The 26,270-nt window shown below is 34.4% G+C and overlaps 1 long non-coding RNA gene across 2 annotated transcripts; it reads left to right on the top strand.

Moving 5' to 3' along the window:
* The first annotated feature begins 1,781 nt into the window (after positions 1 to 1,781).
* On the top strand, positions 1,782 to 17,255 carry LOC139897118 (uncharacterized). Of its 2 annotated transcripts, XR_011776446.1 has the most exons (4): positions 1,782 to 2,139; positions 2,345 to 2,447; positions 11,517 to 11,587; positions 17,144 to 17,255. It is a non-coding gene; the product is annotated as an uncharacterized lncRNA (long non-coding RNA). The 2 variants fall into 2 exon arrangements; XR_011776445.1 differs by having other exon boundaries at positions 1,782 to 2,447.
* Positions 17,256 to 26,270: the final 9,015 nt, after the last annotated feature.

The raw sequence follows: 26,270 nt of genomic DNA on the forward strand, positions 1-26,270 counted from the left end.
ACTCATCATTTGCGCACACACACGCGTTCGGGAGGAAACCCGAATCGCATTACAGGAACCCGATCCTTTAACCATCCCGAGGGGAAGGCGGACCGAGTTTGAATCCTGATTGGATCCGGGAGAAAAACTCCCTGAGGTCAATCTGAATATCCATATTTCAGGCAGATTTATTAATAGGATGGGCAGAGCGATGCTCGAACCCATGACCTAATCCCCAGCCCCAACACATAATGTGAAGGGGATGCCGTTGAAGCAATGCTGACTTTATTGTATGACTATTGATTATATTTATATTCGTGTTTGTGTGTGCTTAATTATATAATATTCAATATGTTAAACTGCATACACAGTCGACCGAGTGTGTTCACACACTCGACCGACTGTGTGACTCAGTCGACCGACTGAGTCACTCAGTCGAACGACTGTGTCTGTTATGCAGTATATATACGGGTTAAAGCCTCTTTTGTGAGTTTACACATTCCATTAACCCTAGTCGTCTAGTTTTCATCCCTATCGATCCCTAACACCGAATACCACCGAAATTAATCGTTTAGGCTTCGTTCTAATCTAGATTCACCTCTAGGTTTGACCGTTACGAACCCAACACGACCCAAATCTCGGTTTACATCGTCTCTAGTGTTTTTCGCCTCTAGATACGATCCAAGCGACCTAAGATCCGTCCAATAAACGTCTACACATACAAATACTAATACAATTGCCTACATCTGCCTCGTGCTAAGAAATTCTATTTCAAGAAAAAGATCATCACGAAGTCAGTGACGGATCCAGAAACTTTTTGCATCGGGAGCAAAAAAAAATTATCGTGAAAGATAAATGTTTTGAGCCACTAAAGTCGCAAATATTAATCATATAGATCAGAGAGCAACCAACATCTTATTTTTCAATATTATTGTAATTAATTTTTTTTATTTTTTGTCAAGTTAATATTCAAGTGTTGTATCATGGCCTTAGTTGTCTTACCACAAAATTCAAATGATTATACGATAGTTTAATAAACTTGAAAACTAACACTTATGTTGATAAACAGACGATACTTGTTATGTAAAAATATACTCCATAAAACTCTGAAGGGCTAGTGTGAACTTTCGTATCGTTATTAAAACCATAGTTACAGCCCAACAATGTTTAGTACTTGTAATATTTTTTCCCGAATAAAATTAATTGCTAACAGGTTGAACATTAGGGATTATAATGGTAAGTTTTAATATGTTGAGGGTGAAATTATATATTTGTTTCATAAATGTAGGTTTAAAAGAAAATAAAAGTACAAATCACTGCAAGTGGGGTCTACAATCTGTACTAATCTTCTTCAAATGATTTCACCATTTTTGAATGCAATTTTACTGCAGATTCTTGCAGCTCAAATACATTTACATAGATACCAAATTAACTCATCACATATATATACACTTCGACAGATCTGGATCACCGGGGCAGCTGACCCCGGCTGCCCTTACATAGATCCGCCACTGCACGAATTAATAAAATGATGTTTAAAAAAAAATGATGTTTAAAAAAAAAAATTAAAATACAAAACGTATGTATGATATAGAAAATTAAAAGGTTTTTATTTAAAAAGTTTTGAAGATTGAAGATAACACAATAGTACAAAAAGTCTGTAACAGAACTGACAAATGGTCAAAAGGATGACAGGTTTTATAGTCAAAGCTAGAATTTGACTGTCCAAAACACGGGATTCTTATCTCTTTATTTACTCCGTATAAAACTTCTCTCTTCAATCATCTTCTCCATGTGATATTTTAAAAAACCACCAGTCCACCACCACTTCCAACCACCACCTCCAACCACCACCTCCAACCACCAACTCCAACCACCTCTGCTATCTACCACCGTCATCCATTACCTCCATCCACCTTCACTATCCACCACCCCATCCATTTTCACTATCCACCACCACCATGAACTCTGGCGAATACTTCCCTCTTTCTCCGGCGTAGCTTCGGCCAGATCTGACAAGTAGTGGCTGTTTCCGGCAGCCATCACGCGGCGGTGGTTTTTGCTATCTTTTCATTTTTTTTAAACCGGCGGTGGCGGGTGGTTACTTTTCTCTTGGCAAAATCACCACCAACATACTACTAAATATCAGATCTGGGCAATGTACAAACTTTTAAGCCTAATGTACAACCTTTTAGTCACAATTTACAATTTTTTTGGCGCAATGTCCAAAATGAAAGTTGGTAATTAATTTGAATAAAATGAAAAAAATAGAAATCTGTAGTTTAAAGGGAGGTGTAGGATGTTTAAATTATTTAAATGAACATTTCAGAACATAACCAAAAAGCCATAGATTTTTTGATGTTAGGTCGCTGGAGGTGTCTGACAGCGGTGATTGGTGGCCGGAGGTGGTGCAAAGCGATGATGGCAGACGGTGGCTTTTCTGTTTCAACACTCCTCACAAATCACTAGTACGTTTTTGTTTTTCTCTATCAATTGTACACTTTGTTAAAAAATTCTGATTTTATTTAATGTTCAACCGGGATTCAAAATCGAACCTCACATTCAACCTGATAGTGTTGGTTTATTTTGGCTAGTAGAAGATATATTTATCCCATATTGGTGGGAGGAAGATGTGAGGGGTGAGTGACTTGGTTATATAAGAGGGGCTAAGTCTTCATTCCAAATCGCACCAATCAATACATTTTAAGTATTTAATTATTTCTTTCTTTCTTACCATTGTTTGAGAGTTGTATTAGTTAAATATTTTGGAGAGTGTAGTTGGCTTAAGAGAGTCGTCTATATCATTGTAATAATTTGTGATATAGTGTATTTCTCTCTTTGGGGGCTGGTGGTTTTTCTCCTGTTTTGGAGTTTCCACGTTAAATCTTGTGTTGTGTATTGTTCTTATTTCTTTACTATTATTGTTGGGCTGGGTGGTGGGAATTAGTGAGGCCGTAATTTCCCAACAACTGGTATCAGAGCGTCAGGTTTGACGGGGGTCTCGGTTATAGGAGTCAGAGTATGCTCTGTGGTTGCCACGTGAGTGGATCGTCCACATCAGAAACGAGTTCTATTGATCGTATAGGGTATCTGGTTAGACAATATTTTTTCTGATTCGTAGTAATAGTTGGATTTGTTAGTGGCCTAGTTGTGGATTTCCGATTTAAAGGGTCCTGGCTACCTGCTACATCTTTTGGCTATTCGAAACGTGAGCAAAATCAGAGAAAGTTGTTGTCTATAGGATACGGATACGATGTCGAAGTTCAGTCCAATGAAGTTTGATGTAGAGAAATTTGATGGGATGATCAATTTTGGCTTATGGCAGGTTCAAGTCAAGGATGTGTTGATTCAGTCCGGTTTACACAAGGCTTTGAAGGGTAAACCCACCCTTGTTCCTGGCAGTGATTCTAGCAGTAAGTTCGATGAAGAAGAATGGGATGATATGGATTTGAGGGCAGCAAGTGCGATTCGTTTGTGTCTTGCAAAGAACGTGCTTGCAAATGTGCACGGGTTATCAACGACAAAGGTGCTTTGGGTTAAACTAGAGCAGTTGTACCAGGGCAAGGGCATCTCAAATCGGTTGTGTCTTAAAGAACAATTTCATACTCTGCGTATGGATGGGGGTTCAAAGATTTCAGATCATCTAAGTATTCTTAACGGTATTGTTTCAGAACTGGAGGCTATTGGAGTTAAAACGGATGATGAAGATAAAGCTTTGAGGTTGATATTATCTTTATCATCGTCTTATGAACACATGAAACCTATTTTGATGTATGGGAAGAAAACTCTGAAGTTTGAAGACGTTACTAGCAAGCTCCTATCCGAGGAGAAAAGACTGGAAGGTAACGGGGTCTCGTCATCAGGAGATACGATAGTGTTGTGTTCGGATAGGCAGAAGAGAAACTCTAGAAAGAATCTGACATGCTGGAAGTGCGGGAAGACTGGACATGTAAGGGTTAATTGTCCCGGTGGAGCTAATCCGGCAAATGGCTCCAAAGACGCTAACATTGTCTCCGTTGTTACGGAGAGTGACGAATTCCTCTGAAGTCACGTCATCCTCATGGTGTGTCCGCGCCACCGTGGAAAGGGATGTTCGTTAGCGGTTCCACAATTACACATGGGCATTGGTTTGGCGTTGATGCAGGCTGTGTGGTGGAAACTGATGTTGTAGCTGATGGGACTTTCGGGAAAGCCAAACAAGGAAGTTGCACCATAAAGTTTCAGCTGGTTGTTCAACAACATGTGCCGAGGTGAAATGCTTGGAATGTGATATTCTAAGTGCTATACTCTTAATGGTGGAGTATGATAATTTTTGTTAAGAGTTATGATTGTCTGTGATGACAATGATTGTCGGTTTAGACAATGTTCGATGAAGATGCAAGTTTTGTCTCTTGGGAGATAATGTCAACGGCATGAAGATAAGGATCTTGAAGTTGTCGTCGAGGAAGCGTCTACATCGGTTATCCTTGCAATGTGGAAGCATGGTTATCTTCTTCTATCCAAAAGGTGGAGATTTGTTGGTTTATTTTGGCTAGTAGAAGATATGTTTATCCCACATTGGTGGGAGGAAGATGTGAGGGGTGAGTGACTTGGTTATATAAGAGGGGCTAAGTCTTCATTCCAAATCGCACCAATCAATACATTTTAAGTATTTGATTATTTCTTTCTTTCTTACCCTTGTTTGAGAGTTGTATTAGTTAAATATTTTGGAGAGTGTAGTTGGCTTAAGAGAGTCGTCTATATCATTGTAATAATTTGTGATATAGTGTATTTCTCTCTTTGGGGGCTGGTGGTTTTTCTCCTGTTTTGGAGTTTCCACGTTAAATCTTGTGTTGTGTATTGTTCTTATTTCTTTACTATTATTGTTGGGCTGGGTGGTGGGAATTAGTGAGGCCGTAATTTCCCAACAGATAGTTCTAGGGTTAAAAAAAGAACTATGAAATTGAAATGAAACGAGTTTATTAGCTCAACCATAGTATAACGTCCTGATTACAGGAATAAAGAACGAATAAATACTTATAGAATCATCAAATGTAACTAACTGCTCACTGACTTGATCTATTAATACCTAACCAAACTACTAAACTTGGGCAGGAAAGCGAGTGGATACATTTCTGCTTGCATCCGACTTAACAGCCTTATAAAGCTGAGAAGATGTGCCCCGCCGTTGGAGAACTCGAATTTCAAGATCTCGTTTGGACATTTTTTTGGGAGATCTTGAACGCTCACTTACATTGACTACACACACACACACACACACACACACACACATTTTTACGAGATTTTACATGAAAATCCGAAAAATTAAGCGAGACAATCAAAGTTTTTACATGAAAATCCGATAAATGAGCAACCAAGTTTGACCTCCTTAACCGAGAGATCTCGCGAGATGACAGATGACATCTCGTCTCGACTGCTTTAAAAACAAGATCTCGGAGAAATATAACGAAGAAAAATAACGAGATTTACAACCCCGTGTGCCCCCTTTCCCTTTGAAACCATTCATGACATCTTTATTTGTACCTCTAAGGTAAACTCTTCTTCCTTCATACATAAATGACATCTTTAGGTCTCTGAAGTTCGAGACGATGTCACCCAAAGTGCTTAACCATTGTATGGCCCAAACCATCTCACACTCTCTTAATTGGCTAAAGCATCATACTACCCGTAAAAGTTTCCCCTTTAAATTGTCATGTTACTCCTTCACATTCAGTTGTTGTGTAAGGGTACAATTACTGCCATGACCATTACTTGCATTGGCCCCCTTTGTTTGATATAGCATCCCACCTGTTTTGCAGTATCAAGGTTTATAAAATTGTGAGTGATCTCGAAATCTATCAAAGTGTGGACGTCCTTTTTTTGTTTATTTGACCTGTTATTCTCATAGTCCGATAACGTTAAATGAGATGTGTGGTTCATCTTGTGTCGTTTGACTTTCACTTTCGGTTTCGTTTTCATTCCCAAGTACTTCAATGGAATACATTTAACCACTACACTTGTGTTACGCCGAATATCGTTGATCACAATAATAACACTACTTTTTTGCCTGTTTCTCCCCATACTCTTTTTGTATCAAACTTTTCCTATTCTGACATGATCCACTATTACTACTATTAGGTGTGTTGGTTAAAGTTAATTGAGTGTTAACTGGTGGCAAACCTACTGTTTTAGCAGCATTGCATCCCTTATGAACATATCGGGCAGAATAGCTAGTTGAATTAGATCATGGAACTATTACGAGGGGAGTATACCTTTTCTTAGACGCCACAATTGTTTCCTCTTGTAATTCGGCCAAACTATATGCATCCTCCAATGTCTTAGGTCGAGACATTCTAACAGTCAACTTTATCTCCTTCTACAACTCTTTTTTTTTTTTTTTTTTTTTAACGGCAAAGATCGAAATTTTATAAATATAGAGCGCTCCCTAGCAAGGTGCTAAGAGAGGAAATTACAAAGGCCTTTAAAGCCATAAGTTCCAATTTGAAACTTCATGACCTCGGTTTTTAAGCCAACGAAAAGAGTAAAGTCTAATAATATCAAATAAATTACATCTACGAATAACAATATCATTGAAAACGACGCCGTTCCGGAAACAACATAAGGCCCACAAGAGTGTCACAATAATCGAAGTAATTCGCAACTTTGATGAAATCGGTAATCTTGCATCTCTGATCCAACTCTCAACATCTAACCAACGTGAGAAATTAGGCAACCCGCAATCTAACCATGTACGAACCAACCTCCAAGTGTCAATGGCAACCGAACAGTCGAAGAAAACATGATTAAGACGCTCCACATGCGTGTTACAAATCGGACAATTCACAGAATCTAACGTTATACCTTTTGTAGATAAATTCCAACGTAACAGGAGAATATCTAATTTAAATCGCCACTAAAGATATATGTATCCGTTCACTAAAGAACAACCATTTTCAATTACATATTCTGATTTTGATATATCAGAATCCAAGTAAAGCTTTAGCAGGTGTTATCTTCCTAAAGATCTCTACATTCATGAATTATATTCATTCGTATTCTATGACGAATTATCACATCAAACCACCGAAATTATCATTCATTACTTTTGAAATCAACAACGCCTATTCGTCAACCATTAGATCCGTTGACGATTACAATCAGCGTTTAATCATCAAAAAATAAAATTTCTTGAAACACCTCGGATTGATAATCAATGATTCAGATTCGTTAAACTTGAGAATGCTGACGAAGCAGCAAAAGCTATAGATTGTCTTAATGGCCAAAAGTTTGATGATAAAGAATGACGTATTGGAAAAGCTCAGATTTGGAACTGAAAAATGGATTGAGCTAACCAAGAAGGAGACTATGGACAAATACAAGGACCAAACCCTATATTCAAAGAATCCAGGTAATTCTGGATCCGATGAAATCTGTAGAGAATATCTTGCTCCGAGTCATGTTAAAAGCTTGCGGAAAATTTTTCTTCATCAACTTTCGAACTTAGAAATTCCAAAATTTTATATCTTCGATATTTCTAAAGATATTTTCATAAATATTCTCGTTCGAAATTATATACCTCTTCATGCTATATGTATTACGTTATATTGGAAACTTCTGTAAAACCTAAGTATAAATTATAAATATTTTGAAGAAGTGTTGGGAATTGAAGAATGAGTTAGTATAATATAATGACGTCAGGCCAACGTGATTATATTACAGTAAGTCATGCTAAATTTTTAATGGAAGATGATGATTCATATACTTTATAATCATCATTTACCATGTTACATGACTCTTACATTCTACTTAACCTCTTAACATATCAAGAAAATATATTCTTGATAGTTCTATCCTCAGTAATTCTGGTAATTTACCAAATCAAATCGTGATATTACGCTTAGAACAGTAGGTCTATTTGAAACTTCATACCTACAAATTCTGGACTATTACTCGCTTTACTTAGAGTCGAGAAGAAAATAAAAAGGCAAAGAGCTCCGATATATAAGGGAAAATATAAAGCCCGATAACGATACCGAAATTACAAACCGTGTATATCAATACGGATTGCAACGTAAAGACACGGGAGAATTAAAAACATTATAACCCCAAGGGCATAGTAGAAGTAAACAGATTCCTCTGGTGGTAAATGAAAAAGAAGAATGACTGCATATATGGTCAATATAATAACAAGTATTAATACGGGATTGAGCATATTAACAACTCTTTTTGGAAATATGAATTGAGGAAGAAAGTATAGAAGTGGTGAAGATAATGAAACGGAAGAAGCTAATTTATAGCGAAATTCCAGACACAGCAATCGAGGCAATTCACCGCATTTAATTAAAGGAAATCTTAATTTCCTTAATTACCGGAGAATCAAATCTTATAAAAATTATGAAGATTTTCTTTAATCCCTTGAATCCTGGAAAACAATCGTGACTACGTCAAAAGTTAAAGCAAACAGATATTTCTACATTTCACTCTTTTGTGATAGCTTCGCTTATACTCTTCCTATAATCAAATCGTTTTATTCACATTACTCAACGATGATAAAACTCTATTTTTCAACTCATATTCATCATTCTTGTTGTAAACAATGATGATCTCTATCAAATTTCATGACTGTGATTTTCATGAACTACTCTCTGTTTTGTCTGCCCTAATATTGTGGCATAAACGCTCAAAGTTTTAAATGAGCTCAATACTATTCATAACACATTTCATGTGTTCAGTTTACTAAAATGCTTGTATAACACCATCATCCCTTTTGAGGATAGCCTAGTCAAATAACACTCTTGTTAATCTTTAGATAACCACCGCATTATCGATAAAATGCACTTCATCGAAGAACCTATAGAAATTATGGTTCGTATAATTTAAACTCTTGAAACAAAACAATATTCTATCCGTTGAAATTCACGAAAGGCCTCGAGTATACCTGGGAACGTGAAGACCAAATAAAACGTAAATATCCTCGTCTATGAACGAACAATGCCGACTGATGGCAACAACTAAAATTTCGGGACGAAATTTCTTTTAACGGGTAGGTACTATAATAACCCGGAAATTTCCGACTAAATTTAAACCTATTTTTTTGACTAATTCCGACGATTCACGAACTATTACTTGTAAATAATTATGTAATAATATTAATTTATTATATTGATATTATTATTATCACTCATCATTATCATTTACAAGTATTACAACTATTACTAATGTTATTATTAATAATAAATAACATTAATATTATTAGTATTATCACTTTTACTAAAAGTGATAAGGTTATTATAAATATCATTATTATTAATACCACTTATTATTATTAATAATATTATTATTATTAATAGTATTATTAACATTTATAATGATTATTATCATTATTATTAATTATAACTAAAATTATCATTTTTATTATAATAATATTGTTATATATCAATATTATTATCAATATTTTTTTTACCATTAGTAATATTATTATAATTATTAAAATTATTATCATTAGTATTAACATTATTATTATTATTATTATTGATATCTTTAATTATTATGATTAATACTTATTATTAATTCTATTATTATCATTATTATTACTTTTATTATTATTAATAATAATATCAAATTATTATTATTAATAATTAATATCAAAATAAATTAAAAAGTTAAAAGAAGTGTACAAATCATTTATATATTTAATCACCAATTGCTTTTATATTTTTTTATTTAGATCAAGAATCTGCTTTTAATTACTTTTAAATCATATCTGCTTTTAAAATTTTTATTAAAATCACGATCCAGTTTTATTTATTTATTTATTTATCTCCGATTATTTTAATCTCCTACTGGCCTCCAATTTGTTTTCAGTCGACAATTTTGGATTATAAAACAATCGAAGTGCATCTGTTATTCTCACATCCATTACTGTGATTCATAAATCAAAGCAGAAAAATATATTATTTTTTTAAACCGTATAACTCTGTTCTTAGTTCAATTTCACAAAACTTCAAATTCGAATACAATTTCAAAATCTATAAGTGTAGTTATGTTAGGAATTCTCTAATGAAACTTTACGCAAAACCTCAAATTCCAATTCATCATATCGAATCTTAATTTTCGAGTCAAAGTTATTTTTTAAAAAGTCAACTAAATTGTTCATCACAAAATTTGTAATTGTGTTGATGTTTCTGTTTAAATTGATGGTTCAAACAGTTTCTAGGATTGATTTGGAAAATATTTCATGAAGGAATGGAGGTCTCAAAATGTCCTAATATCGAAATCAAATTTTATTTTTTTTTCTTTTGAAAACCGTATACAGCAGCAGCAACAACTCTTGATATTTTTTTTTCTTCTTCTTTTCTTTTTCTGTTAATTCCAAACTTAATTCGTTTATGTTAAATCCCAAAACCAATTTGTATTTATTGTTTAAATGAGTTTGGTCGAGTTTGATTTTTAGAGAAGAAGAAGAAATAGAAACAGATTTACAAACAGGTTATAATATATAGGATTCGTAGTCTAACAGAAAAACATGAATGGAGTAATGGTCAAGGGTGTTAGGGAGTGAGCGGGAGGTCTCGGGTTCGAACCCGGTCCGTGCCATTTTTTTTGTAGAAGGCTTATAAGGTAGCTTTTCTTTTTTTATTTTTATTATTATTATTATTATTATTATTATTATTATTATTATTATTATTATTATTATTATTATTATTATTATTATTATTATTATTATTATTATTATTATTATTATTATTATTATTATTATTATTATTATTACTAATACAAATATTAATTACCATTTATGAATATGATTACGAGTATGATTATGATTATGAGTATGATTATGATTATGATTATGATTATGATGATGATGATGATGATGATGATGATGATGATTATTATGATTATTATGATTATTATGATTATTATTATTATTATTATTATTATTATTATTATTATTATTAAGTATTAGTTATCATAGTTATATTTACAAGTAAGATTATTATTATTATCGTTATTACTAATATTATTATCATTACTAGTATTATCATTAAGTAGTATTAATATAAAAACTATCATTAGTAATAAGATCGTTATTATTATTAATTATTAATAATTATTAACAAAGTTATTATTATTATTATTAAACTTACCATTTTTATTAAAAACTACTATTATTATTAAAAGTAATATTTCTATTAAAATTATCATTTCACTAATAGTATTAATCACTTTTATTATAAGTATACTATTAATATCATTACTGTTATCATTATTTTTAGTATCGTAATTATTATGAATATTACCATTACCATTATGAATATTATTATTATTATTATTATTATTATTATTATTATTATTATTATTATTACAAAATAATACAACTCTTTATTCATTATAATTATTAAAATCATTTTATCAAACAAATACTTATATATATATATATATATATATATATATATATATATATATATATATATATATATATATATATAACAAATGAAATAATATATATAAACTTGTTCGATTACGAGTATATGTGTTAATTTATATACTTGATATAGGTTCGTGAATCCGAGGACAACACTACACTTGTTCAGTGCCATCATACTCGTAAAATACGAAATACAGTATCGTGAGTTTTCATAGCTCCCTTTTTATATATTTTTGGGCTAAGAATACATGCGCAACTTTTATAACTGTTTTATACGTTAGACACAAGTACCAACTGTTAAACTATGCTATACCCGGCTATGTCCGACTAAGTCCCTACAGTGATATTTTTAATTGCTTGTTAAATGCATTCTTAATTATTGGGGGTAGGCCTATAGGGAGTAACGTCCCCGATACATTTGACTAAGTCTTTGTATTACTCAATAATGAAATTAAACCGACAAGTATAGACACAACTTGTCATTGGGGCAAACTTGAACGTTTAGTCTAAATATCACGAACTGGCATAACTTTTGGATCTGCGAGATCTACTTCTAAACTAAATCTTGTGGTCTATATCTATTATTGAAATCATTATTATGACAAACCTATGAACTCACTTAACCTCGTGTTGACACTTTAAAGTGTAACAGACTGAAACCCGAGCTAGTTGTAAGTTGTCTATCTTGCCCTTAGGGTTATGCTTAGTTTTAAGTGCTTTTATTTTAATTATTTTATTGGTGTTACAAGTTGGTATCAGAGCATGGTTTGGCAGCAAATACGTGCGCGTATTTTGTTCCCAAACCCTGTGGCAAGTCAAACATGTCTGTGGGAGTGGGGGCTAAGTGAAAATAGGATATACGTGTGTTAGTTGTGATTGAACTAAGTGTTATCCACTAAGCTTTTGTGTGAGCTGTTTTGTAGCACAGGTATGGCTGATAGAAACGCAACTGGCCCATCCAACCCCGGAACATTCAGAGCACCAGAAGAGGGTATTGAGTCTGATGATGATCAGAATAGTTACATTCTTCAGTTAGAGAGCAAACTAAAGGAGGCTGAAGACAAAATTAATGAGCTTGAATTGGCGAGACATTCTGGAAATGATGATACACCACCTGGATTTCCAAATGTGCAATCCCAAACGATACCTAATGTGCCCCAGAACCAGCTTCAGAATCAAATACCTAACCAATATTATACGCCACCACAAAACACCTTTACTTACCAAAATCCCATGATGATGAATCCATACCAAATGCAAATGTTCCATCAACCTTACTTGCAACCACCCAAAAGATGTACCTATAAGAACTTCCGTGATTGCAAACCCTCCGAGTTTTCTGGAAGTACTGATCCGACTGTAACTCTCAATTGGTTACGAGAAATTGAAAGGGTGTTTGAAGCGTGTCAGTGTGAACCCGAGTTGAAAGTGACGTATGCTAGTCGAATGTTGAAAGGTAGGGCTATGATTTGGTGGGATTCTTTGATTTCCACTATACCAAAGGAGCAAGTGAGTATGATCACGTGGGAGCAGTTTTATGGGAAGGTGTGTGAACAGTATTGTAATCAATTTGATATGAATCGAATCAAGACTGAGTTTCTTGAAATGAAGATGACACCTCAAATGACTATCGATGAAGTGGTAGAGAAGTATATGGATAAACTGAGGTTTGTGCAACAGTGGGTGCCGGATGAAGCATCTCGTATCCAGCATTTTGTTAATGTCATTCTGCCAGAGTACCGAACTTTTGTTAGAACAGCTACATCGTTGTCTCAAGCTGTTGTGATGGCTAAAATGGTAGAAAGTGATGTTCAAGCCGCCAGAAACAGAATGTTTGGTAATGTGCAACAACAAGGTGGGCAAGTATCTGGTCAATCAGGATCCAAATCCAAGAAGTTTAGTGGGTTTAAATCGAAAAGTAAAAGTGGCCAGAGTGGTTCTGGGTCTGGAACAGGTAAAGGCAATTGGTGTCACTCGTGCCGAGCTTCTCACAGTGGTCAGTGTTCTGAGGCTACAAGAAGATGTTTAAAGTGTGGTGTTGTTGGGCATGAGTCTTCAGCATGTCAGTTCCCGAATAGTGTGTGTTGGAGTTGTCACAAACCAGGGCATCGTGCTGTTAGTTGTCCGTCCAAGAGTGGTAGTTCCGGGGCAGGGTCAGGAGCGCGTTCAGCATCAGCTGTAGGGTCAACTGCCTCAAGTGGGCAGAAGAGGAAGAACCCTCCAACAGCAGAGGCCAGAGCTTTTCAGATGTCGGTTGAGAATGCTGTGGCAACCGAAGAAGTGATCACCGGTATGTTTCTAATCAACTCAATACCTGCTCGCGTATTGTTTGATTGTGGTGCCAATAGGTGTTTTATGTCCTTAGATTTCTGTGCTAAGTTGAATTTACCAGCTACTGTATTACCCAAGCCGGTTAGTGTAGAAGTAGCCGATGGTAAGATCACACCCGTCACAACATATGTGTCTGGGGTTTGTATAGAGATTGAAGGGAAGTCTTTCCCGGTGACTTGCTTAGTGTTGCCTATTCCTAGCTTTGATGTAGTATTAGGAATGGATTGGTTGAGCTCGCTTAGGGCTAATATTAAGTGTGATAGGAAAATGATTACCTTTCGTTCGACCGATGGAACCCGTGTTGTGGCCCGAGGGGAGCGGGGAGGGTATAATTTTCCGTTGATAACCATGATGAAAGCGAAAAAGTCGATGACAAAGGGTTGTGAATCATTTCTTGCATATGTGATTGATGCGAAGAAAGAAAAGAAAACAGTGGCCGATATTCCGATAGTATCAGAATTTCCCGAAGTGTTCCCAGATGAGTTACCAGGTCTGCCGCCGGTAAGGGAAGTCGAATATAAGATTGAGTTGGTTCCTGGAACAACTCCAGTTGCAAAAGCTCCATACCGATTAGCGCCATCTGAAGTCCGTGAAATGATGTCACAAATTCAAGAGTTATTAGATCGTGGGTTTATCCGACCGAGTTCTTCACCGTGGGGTGCTCCGGTATTGTTTGTTAAAAAGAAAGATGGGACAATGCGTATGTGTATTGATTATCGTGAATTGAACAAAAGAACAGTGAAGAATAAGTATCCGTTACCTCGAATAGACGATTTGTTCGATCAGTTACAGGGTGCTTCATTCTTTTCTAAGATAGACTTACGATCCGGATATCATCAGGTTCGTGTTGCTGAATCAGATATACCGAAAACAGCGTTCAGAACAAGGTATGGTCATTTTGAATTTCTTGTCATGCCGTTTGGGTTGACGAATGCGCCAGCAATCTTCATGGATCTAATGAATAGAGTGTGTCGTCCGTTCTTAGATAAGTTTGTGATTGTGTTTATAGACGATATACTAGTGTATTCAAAGACCGAAAGTGAACATGCTGAACATCTGAGACAGGTTTTGAACTTGTTGAAACGTGAACAACTATTTGCAAAATTTTCAAAGTGTGAATTTTGGTTACGTGAAGTGCAGTTTTTAGGTCATGTGATTTGTGCCGAGGGTATAAAAGTTGATCCGACAAAGATAGAAGCGGTAATGAATTGGAATTCTCCGAAGACTCCGACTGAGATTAAGAGTTTTCTGGGTTTAGCTGGTTATTATCGCAGATTTATCAAAGATTTCTCGAAAATAGCAGGTCCGTTGACTAAGTTGACTCGTAAAGATGTAGCCTTTCGATGGACTGATGAACAGGAAAAGGCTTTTCAGATTTTGAAACAGCTACTGTGTCAGGCACCAGTGTTAGCTTTACCAGAAGGTTCAGACAACTTCGTGGTATACTGTGATGCATCATATGCTGGGTTGGGTTGTGTATTAATGCAAAGAGATAAAGTAATCGCCTACGCCTCGCGACAGTTGAAAGTTCATGAGAAGAATTATCCAGTGCATGATCTTGAAATGGCTGCAGTAGTGTTTGCTTTGAAACTGTGGAGACACTATTTGTATGGAACCCATTGTGTTATATGTACAGATCACAAGAGTTTGCAGTATATCTTCTCACAGAAAGAATTGAATATGCGTCAGAGACGATGGCAAGAGTTGATCAAAGATTACGATTGTGAAATTAAATACCATCCGGGTAAGGCAAATGTGGTTGCAGATGCGCTAAGTCGTAAAAAGTCAAGTGAAAATGTGAAATTTCTTCGTTTGAATATAACTTCAGATTTGATTAACAGTTTAAGAACCATTCAGGCCCGTGCTTTAGAGGACGAACATATTAAATCTGAACAAATGACCAAACGAAAAGTGGACTTAATTGATGACTCACGTGGACTAAAGACCTTAAACAATCGTGTTTGGGTGCCTAAGCTTGGAGATTTGAGGGATTTAATCATGACGGAAGCTCACAAATCCAGATTGACAGTACATCCGGGTAGTAATAAGATGTATCATGATTTGAAAACAGTGTATTGGTGGCCAACAATGAAATCGGATATTGCCCGTTATGTCGAAAAGTGTCATATATGTGCTCAAGTGAAGGCAGAACATCAGAAACCTTATGGTTCGTTACGTCAGTTACAGATTCCAGAGTGGAAATGGGAACATATAACGATGGATTTTGTGACCAAATTACCTCGAACTCAGAAAAGACATGATATGATTTGGGTAATAGTGGATCGTCTAACTAAAAGTGCTCATTTTCTTGCTACTCGTGAAACAGCTTCGTTAAGTGAGTTAGCCGAATTGTATGTGAAAGAAATAGTTAGTCGTCATGGTGTGCCGTTATCGATCGTTTCCGACAGAGATTCCAGATTTGTGTCCAATTTTTGGAATAGTCTTCAACAGAATCTGGGTACACGTGTGAATTTAAGTACAGCATATCATCCACAGACAGACGGACAGAGTGAAAGAACGATACAGACTTTGGAGGATATGTTAAGGGCTTGTGTGTTAGAATATGGTGGTTCGTGGGATACACATTTGCCATTGGTTGAATTCGCGTATAATAATTCATATCATTCGAGCATAGGAATGCCGCCCTATGAAATGTTGTACGGTCGTCGTTGCAGAACTCCGACTTGTTGGTTAGAAGCTGGGGAGAAACAGTTTTCAGGTCCCGAAATTGTTCAAATGACAGCCGAAAAAGTTGCAATTGCGAGAGAAAAGTTGAAAGCCGCTAGAGATAGGCAGAAAATGTATGCTGATCCGCGTAGACGTCCGGTAACCTTTAATGTGGGTGAACGAGTGTATCTAAAAGTTTCGCCGTGGAAAGGGGTTATCAGATTCGGTAAACGTGGTAAGTTAGCACCTAGATTTATTGGTCCGTTTCCGATCAGTGAAGTGTTAAATGATCAGACTGTGGTGTTAAATCTTCCGCCAGAGTTAGCCGGTATTCATAATACATTTAACGTATGTTATCTTCGTAAGTGTAAAGTCGACGATGAAACGCAACTTCTTCCTTTAGAAGATTTAAGGGTCGATTTAAATAAGAAATTGGTGGAAGAGCCGGTCCGTGTAATTGACCGAAAGGTGACTAAGTTGAGAAATAAAGAGATACCGATGGTGTTGATCGAGTGGAAACACAGTTTAGGTTCGAATCTTACGTGGGAGACAGAAGAGTTGATGAAGGCCCGTTACCCTCATTTGTTTGACCAAGACCAGATTCCGAGGACGGAATCTTCTTAAGGGGGGTGGATTTGTAACAGACTGAAACCCGAGCTAGTTGTAAGTTGTCTATCTTGCCCTTAGGGTTATGCTTAGTTTTAAGTGCTTTTATTTTAATTATTTTATTGGTGTTACATAAAGCATGTTTATTCTCAGGTACTTAAGTATTGCTTCCGCTGTGTATTTGCTAATTGAAAGCAACATTTCAACAAGTCATTCATGGATAATTTGAAAGACTTGCATTTGCTAATTTGATGATGATTGCTTGCCATGTTTTGAGTCTTCATTACATATCATATCAATTAAAGACATTTAATGCGTTGTTCCTTAAATACATTGTAATCTATTTATCTTCCGCTGCAAAACTCAATAAAACGTCTCATATAGAGTCGTTCTCGTTTATACAATTGTGATTTGATATAATTAGTCACAAATACCCCAGGCCCTATTTGGGGGTGTGACAATCAATCCTTGGATAGAACTTTTTATGATAAACGTCCTGGTGTATCCACTACTTACACTGGATTTTTGACCACACTAGAGGTTCAGTTGTCTGCCCCGAGTACACAGAATTATATGCGTTTCATGTTGGGGGCAAGATCGGAGTATGAATCTCAAGGAATTTGTTGACGTTTTAGATATTTATAAAGAATATATCGTGGTCTGTGTTAAATCAATATATTAAGGATTGTGTTCATGAGGTTAAGAGCTTTAATTATGCGGATGTTTGGAATGGGCTTAGTAATGCATTGTACAAACCAAGTAAGCAACCGTACACGACCATCACCGATAGCCGCCATATTTGTATTCAACGGTTTATTGCGCGAACTATAAATTTTCGGATGGAAACTGACAAACCTTGTACGACTGATATTTGGTACTTGGCAGCGATTTTCGGTGTGGTGCATGTTCATATTCCACGCATGATCCTTGTGTATTTATTGGAAGATAAGTTGGGCAAGCCCCGTACTACCACTAATGGGGGTCATTTTGTGACTTTGATTGCCTATCATCTCGGGATGGAATTGATCGGGATGCTTTCGATTGATATGTGTGAATTTGGGTTGAATGATTATATATTGGCGCATGTTTTGAGGAAGCATCCGAGATCAGGGTGATGCTGGTGATGCACGCATCAGGAGTTTTAGTGTTGTGGGGGGGGGGGGGGGGGCAATATCGGGGAGAAAATTATAGTCGGTGTAATTTTGTGATATTGCTCAATTTATATATGTATTCTCTCGCAATATCGGTGCTAGTTTACATGTTTGAGGCCCAATTGATGACTATTTTAGGTTTTATTTGTTATATTTGTGGGAGTTTGGAATTAGTTTAAAATGAATGGTTCGTATGGAATGTCGTCGATTATTGGTTATATTATGCTCGAAAGATCGTTTGTTCGTTGAAAATATAGTTTGTAATGGTTTTCTTGAAAGTTTGGCTGAAGATTATCGAGCTCGGATCAAGACAATTCGGAACTAATAAGCTCGTCACAACATTTGGTGATTTATTATGTGGAAGATTTATATGGGTTACTTTGTTTTTATGTGCTACAAAGCTTCAGGAATTGCCAGAAACCACTATGGACCGGCGGTCCATTTCATCCCGCCGGAACAGTCCCTGCCAATCGCTGGAGATTTGTTGCACATAAAAACAAAGTGACCCATATGAATTTTCCACATAATAAATCACCAAATGTTGTGACGAGCTTAATATTTCCGAATTGTCTTGTACTGTGCTCGATAATCTTCAACCAAACTTTCAAGAAAATCATCACAAACTATATCTTCAACGAACAAACGATCTTCCGAGCATATAACCAATAATCGATGACATTCCGTGCGAACCAATCATTTTACACTATTTCCAAACTCCTACAAATCTAACCAATTAAACCTCAAAATAGTCATCAATTGGGCCTCAAACATGTAAACCAGGACCGATATTGCGAGAGAATAGATATATAAATTGAGTAATATCACACAATTACACCGACTATCATTTTCTCCGTGATGATTTATGTTGTTACACAGTTTCTGTAGAAGTTGAACTGTTCGTGGTGCAAGTAGGATAACTATTCTATCTTTTTACATTTTTGTTATCCATTCTGGTGATTATGGATTATGTTATTGGTTACAAAACGACCCATTTTCATAACCGAAAACGGATGTCACATTAACGATAATCAATACGATCAAATTTCGTGTAATTCAAACGTGAGTCATTAAAAAAAACTAACCGACTGTGTGTTACATAATTAAATTCAATATAATATTTAAAGTGCTAACTTTACGGCTCCTTCAAATTCACGTGCTTCGTTCCTTGCGATCCTTGAATACCTGCCGCATGGAAAGAAAATGCGGCTGAGCAAAAGGCTTAGTGTGCGGATACGAATAAGAAAATAAACAAAAATTGTATTATAAAAATAGTGTTTTTTAGCGAGTTGTTTTGAAAAACTACGTATTAAGCTTTAAATAATATTAAGAACCAATTGTATATATTTTATAAAATAGTTTTTTATAAAACGATGTATTTTGAGATATGCTAAACGAAGTAAAAAAAAAAAATTAACAATATGAATCAAACGAATCCAGAGTCAATGAGATTCAAACGAATTCGAAATGAATGAGATTCATACGAATCTAGAGTTAATCGGATTCAAACAAATTCAGAATCGATGGGATTCATACGAATCCACAGTCAATGGGATGCAAAAGAATCCAGAGTCAATGGGATTCAAAAGAATCAAGAGTCAATGGGGTACGACAATTTGAGCTCAATACAATACAATGGGTACATGGACCTGCAAATCCAAGTGTACCAATACAATAACTATGGTTAACCAATACGCCTCCAAAAAACCCTACACCACAATGAGGGGACGCCGTAACAAATCACACAGTTACGGAAGTGTCACGCCACTGGTACCACAATGACATGCCCATGGTACCTCCATAGGTTGTTATGCTCGCATACCCAGAATAGAATCGATAACGCTAAACAAATAAGTAGTAACAATGAAGGTAACTGAACGAAGTCAACGATTAAAGGCCAAGAACAAATGTAACGAAAGTCGATATAATCAATAGGTCAATAACGTACGGAGTGCAATAAAATTCACCATTCAATCGATAACAATTATTTTAAATAATACAAATCAAATTGATTTTAATAAATATTTTAAAATACGTACAAATATTATGAGTAAAAGAATTCGTACATTTAATATACGAATAAATATCCGTACAAATTAATAAGAACCAAAGCATTTTTAATAAAAGAATTGACTATTCCTATAAAACAAATCAGTTTCGAACATGTTTAGTAAAACCATAATATTCAATTCAGTATCAATATATATAAGAACAAGAAATTTTAGGTACTATCCGTACTAGACAAAAATGAAGTTTCATTAAAGATTTTAATATTAGTAAACTACATGAACATAAAACAATATTTAATCGAGAAGATGGGAGTTCCGTACTTGGTAGTGATATTTTCAAGTTTCTTTTTGATAGAACCACAATAATTTTACACTATCTTCCAACAATGCCCTCAAATTATTTCTATCATAAAAAAATTTTCAATGCATCATTAAAGGTATTATATTATATTATATTATACCTATATCTAAAAGGCAAAGGAGAAATGAAGGCAAAGGAGAAATGAATAGTACTATTCATTTCTCCACTTTTCGCAAACTTAACCCCCCAATTTTTATTAAAATACAAATCGCACCCTCATTTTATGCTCTTATTAAAATACAAATCGAACCCCCACTTTATACGTATATTTTTCCCCAGATTTCACAAACTTAACCCCTTAACTTTTATTAAAATACAAATCGAACCCCCACTTTACTAACTTTTTTTTTTTTTTTTACTAATATTCAATTTTCACAAACTTAACCCTCTAACTTTTATTAAAATAGAAATCGAACTCCCACTTTATACGTATATTTTTTCCAAATTTCACAAACTTAACTCTCTAACTTTTATTAAAATACAAATCGAACCCCCACTTTACTAACTTTTTTTTTTAAATAAAACCCGAACGCTAAAAGAAGCAACTTTCACAAAAGGAACAACCCTTCAATGTTAGATGTCGAAAAAAAATTCTTTTTTACAAAATAGATCAAAACTTTTTTTTTAACTCGCATTCAAAACGGAGCCCCCGGCGCGAAGCGAGGGCTCCACAACTAGTTATAAGTATTTTGAGTGTATTTATCAATTTGGTGAGTGGATATCATCACCCTTAAATTTATTCTTATGTATTGATATGTTATTATGAATATTTTCAAGTGCTTGCGTTGATCGAAACGAACCCAGAAACCTCCGAATACATGTATATTTATGTGGGATTTCAATGGTTATGCATTATATAACATTCTAATAACTTATAAGGAGAAAACTAAGGGTAAACTAGCATAAAGACCCGTGAAATTACGGGTTTATATAATAATTCAAGTTTAAACATACTATTATCGAGAATACTTACCAAACCATTGAGAAACATAACCAAATTATTGAAGCTTATAAAATGCATATAACAAATAATTACAACGGAAATTGTCACACCCCCTAAATGGGACCGGGGGTCATATGTGACTAACCAATATCATAACACAAGTGTAAAGCGAGAACGACTCTATATGAGACGTTTTAATTAAAAACCAATGTATTATAGCAGCAGAAAGTATTAAGTCATTACAAATGAATCCTTAACAAAAGTAAATGTAAACTAAGTGTTTTAATGCAAAAATGTAAATGATAATATGCGGACTCCAAAAGTAGCAAAGTCCAAATAGCACACAAATCTTTAGCAATCTTCACCTGAGACAAAACATGCTTAAAGTGTCAACCAAAATGGTTGAGTGAACAACATAGGTTTATAATAGTGTTTAGACCACAAGATTTAGTTATAAAGTTTAATCAGTTCGTTAGTAGTGCTGAGGTGTATGATATCGAAACTAAACAAGTTACCCCGTGATCACTTTATTCGTTCGTGTCGTTAAATCATTATTATGTATCCATTGACCAACGGTCATCCGGATAGAGACGTCACTCTCAATAGCGCTACCCACAACAATTAAGCTTGCCAAAATTCCAGCAACTAACGATATCATGGCAGGGATTAAGCATGAAACAAAGCATGTCATAGCACAGTTTGAACTAATCAAGATAAAGTTTTCGAGTACTTGTGTTTAAGCGTAAAACAGTTTGAAAAGCAAGCATGTGTTTCACCCCAAAAGTTCAAAACAAGTATATAAAGATAGTTAAAAAGTGGGGCTATGAAGTTCACCTTAGTAGCAAGCAAGAAATTTCACGCAAGTAGTATGAACGGAGTGTGTAAACGGAGATCTCAACCTAGAGATATAATGTTTAATTAGTTAATGTCTAATAGACATAAAGTTTATTTATTAATATAGCAAACTATATTAACAGTGACGGTTTTCGAGAAAAGTTACTATTTCTCAAAAGTTTCTATATTTAGAAACCTACTATTTATGGAAAGCTTTCACTTATAGTAAGCTTCTAATTTAAGAAAGTTCGGGTTATAATTCTTAACAAAGATGTTGTACAATCTCGCCCAAACTTCGTTGCTAACATGCAGGTCACTTGAATGATCAGTTATTACCGGGAGCCCAGGACTCTTGACCAGAATCTAAGTCTTGGCATTCGAGATCCACAAGCGTGTCCCATAATGGCAACAAGGATCACCCTAGGCCATAAGTTGCGGTGATGTTTGTAGTCTTTGTACGCTATCTTTAATTATAACCTTCACGTTATAAGTGTATACACATAACCAATTTATTAAGATACTTATTAGTTATATATATATATATATATATATATATATATATATATATATATATATATATATATATATATATATATATATATATATATACATACTTAGTGTACTTTATGGTGTTACCATATAGATAGGTGTATAAGTTATATTAATAATATTATTATCTAATTACTCACCCATTATGTAATCTTATCTTTATGTTACATGTATGAATATACCTATATGATACATACATATATATTCTTTATTATTATTATACATGTATGTGTTCATATATATATATATATATATATATATATATATATATATATATATATATATATATATATATATTTATATATATATATATATATATATATATATATATATATATATATATATATATATATATATATATATATATATTACGTGTATGTGTTACATATATATAAGTGTAAGATGATATATATATATATATATATATATATATATATATATATATATATATATACACTTATTACTTTTACTAACCTTATATAATACTTACATAATACACATTCATACATACATACACACGTACATATACATACATATATACACATACATATACACGTATGTATATATCTAAATATATACATAAGCATATACCTACCTATATATATGTACATACATACGTATGCATGCATGCATGCATGTATATCATTATCCTTATTACCTATTAAACAACTCATGCACATAAAATCATAACTTTTTAACATATCTAATCATATTCATTAACCCTATTCTCATTAGCCATAACCAATTCATATTCATAATCTTTATCTTATCACTCTACAATCATAATCATACTACTATTACCATATTACTTATACATAAACATAATCATAATTCATAATAAAGTTTACTTTTAAAATCAACTATTATCATTAGCTTGTTTCATGATCAAACCTAATTCATTATCATTAATCATGCATAAACCATACTCATACTTATTAATCATAATCTTATACTTAATAATTATCAAATTACTAAAACTTCACAATCATTTTACTTATAAATCTTTAACATCTAACAACATAATCTTACTTAATGTAATACTTAAAACATAATATTTATAATTCAATCATGCATTCTTAATTCATATTCATTAATAATACTTAAAGTAAATAAATCTACATGTGACATGAAGCTAGGGTTTTAGTATACCTTAAAAGGTTAGAGCTAAGAATGTGATGATGAATGTGGACTGGAAACAAATTACAGCAGCAACACTATTCGACCCAATTGAAGGCTGTTTGGGTCTTCTTGGGTCAAAACTGGTTCGCAGAAAACAGCAACACATCAGCAACTATGCAGCAACAATGATTCGATTTAAGGGACTGTTTTGATGGCGACTTTGGCAGGAAACAAAAGGATTGCTCTGAACACGATTGCAGCAAGAAAACAAGAGATTAAAGGGTTGTTAAGGTGGTCGATTTACAGCAGAAACAGAAGTAGACTTACTCGATTTTCTTGGGCTGTTTTGAAGGTGATATGCAGCTGAATAATAGCAGGAACAGAAGGATCTAGCAGCTGCAATAAGTGGCGAATGATGATGGTTGAAGGGCTGTAGAAGGTCACGAATTTTGCAGGCTGATTTGGAGGGTTTTAGTCGACTGAAAAAGGGAGGGAAGACTGCAGGATTTTAGTCGACTAATGCAAGGGTTTTGTGGTGAGTTTAAGGAAAAACTTGATCCCCTTTTATAGTTGTGTTAGTTTCCTAATTACACTCAACTTACTTGGAGATCAAGGACATGAATTGGTGTTAAACTAGGATTGTGAAAGCTTAAAGATTAAGTTAATATCCTATTTTTTTTAAACTGGCCGATGCATATATGCTAATACACATTTATTTTCTTTTTTTTATTATTTTACACGGCATTTAATTTATTTATGTATTTTATATATTTTTTATTTTTTTTATTATTATTAGGGTTACATTTTATTTGATTATTAACCCCTAATTTTTATTAATTCTTATTAAGTTCGTATTAATTCTTATTATTACTTAATTCTTAATAGTTTCTAAATTAGTTTTTAATTTATAATTATAATACTTAAGTTAATACATATAGTTTATATAATATAAATCACACAAATGCATAAACTTTATATAAACAGGAAATATTGATCAAATATATTATTTAATCAAAGCTTTGTTGAATAAAGTTCACGAGTACAAGAAGTCTTAAAAATTGAACAGTATAAAACAGAAATGAAAATTTGAGGGTCGTCATAGTACCTCCCTGTTAATAAAAACTCCGTCCCGAAGTTTTTAGGTGGACTTCTCGGTTGCATCTGCGGTTGAGAATAGATGTGGATATTTCCGCTTCATCTGGTCTTCATGTTCCCAGGTATACTCGAGGCCTCTTCGTGAATTCCAACGGATCTTAACAACAGGAATAGAGCTTTGTTTCAAGCCATTAAGCTCACGATCCATAACCTCTATTGGTTCTTCAACGGAATGCATTTTATCATCAATGCGGATATCATTCAATGGAATAACAAGTGTGTCATCAACAAGACACTTTTTATGATTCGAGATGTGAAGTGTATGAACTTTAATTAACAGGAAGTGTTGACTAAAAATTACCATTCGGTCAACGTTTTGTTAAAGCAAAGTTTACAAGTAATTAAGTGGGGATCTACTTGAGTGATAACTGATATTGTATGAAATTTTAGCCAAAAGAGCCTGGGTGATTAGAATATCTAGGCGTATGTGCTTCATCCAAGACTAGTTCTTGAAAAGTTTTTGAATAGCGGTGATTTTTATAGATTCGACATGTATTCCTTCACTATCAACTACATGTCTGAGATTGTACGATTCGCAGCCAAAATTGACACTTGGAAAAACTTGGCATACAGTTGTTCCTTCTTTAAGAGCTCTAGAATCAATCGCAGATGTTGCTCTTATTCTTTCTCGCTTTTGGAATAGATTAAGATGTCGTTAATGAAAACGATCACGAATTTATCAAGATAAGGTTTGCATGCATGGTTCATAAGATCCATGAATATAGCAGGAGCATTGGTTAAACCAAAAGGCATGACAAGAAACTCATAGTGTCTATAACGAGTTCGGAAAGTAGTCTTAGAAACATCAACTCCCTCGACTCTCAATTGATGATAACCTGACCTAAGGTCAATATTCGAGTAGATACTTGACCCTTGCAGTTGGTCAAATAGGTCATCAATGCGCGGGAGTGGATAACGATTCTTGATGGTTAGCTTGTTGAGTTCTCGGTAATCAATATACATTCTCAACGTGCCATCTTTCTTCTTAACAAATAGGACGGGTGCTCCCCACGGAGGCAAGCTAGGATGAATGAAACCTTTCTCCAAAAATTCTTGGAGTTGGCTGGATAATTCCTTCATTTCGGATGGAGCTAAGCGGTATGGTACCTATGCAAGAGGTGCAGCACCGGGCGTGGATAATTTACGAGTGAAGGATAATATA

This window comes from Rutidosis leptorrhynchoides, chromosome 3, assembly GCF_046630445.1.
Source record: "Rutidosis leptorrhynchoides isolate AG116_Rl617_1_P2 chromosome 3, CSIRO_AGI_Rlap_v1, whole genome shotgun sequence".
In the NCBI taxonomy this organism is placed as follows: Eukaryota; Viridiplantae; Streptophyta; class Magnoliopsida; order Asterales; family Asteraceae; genus Rutidosis; species Rutidosis leptorrhynchoides.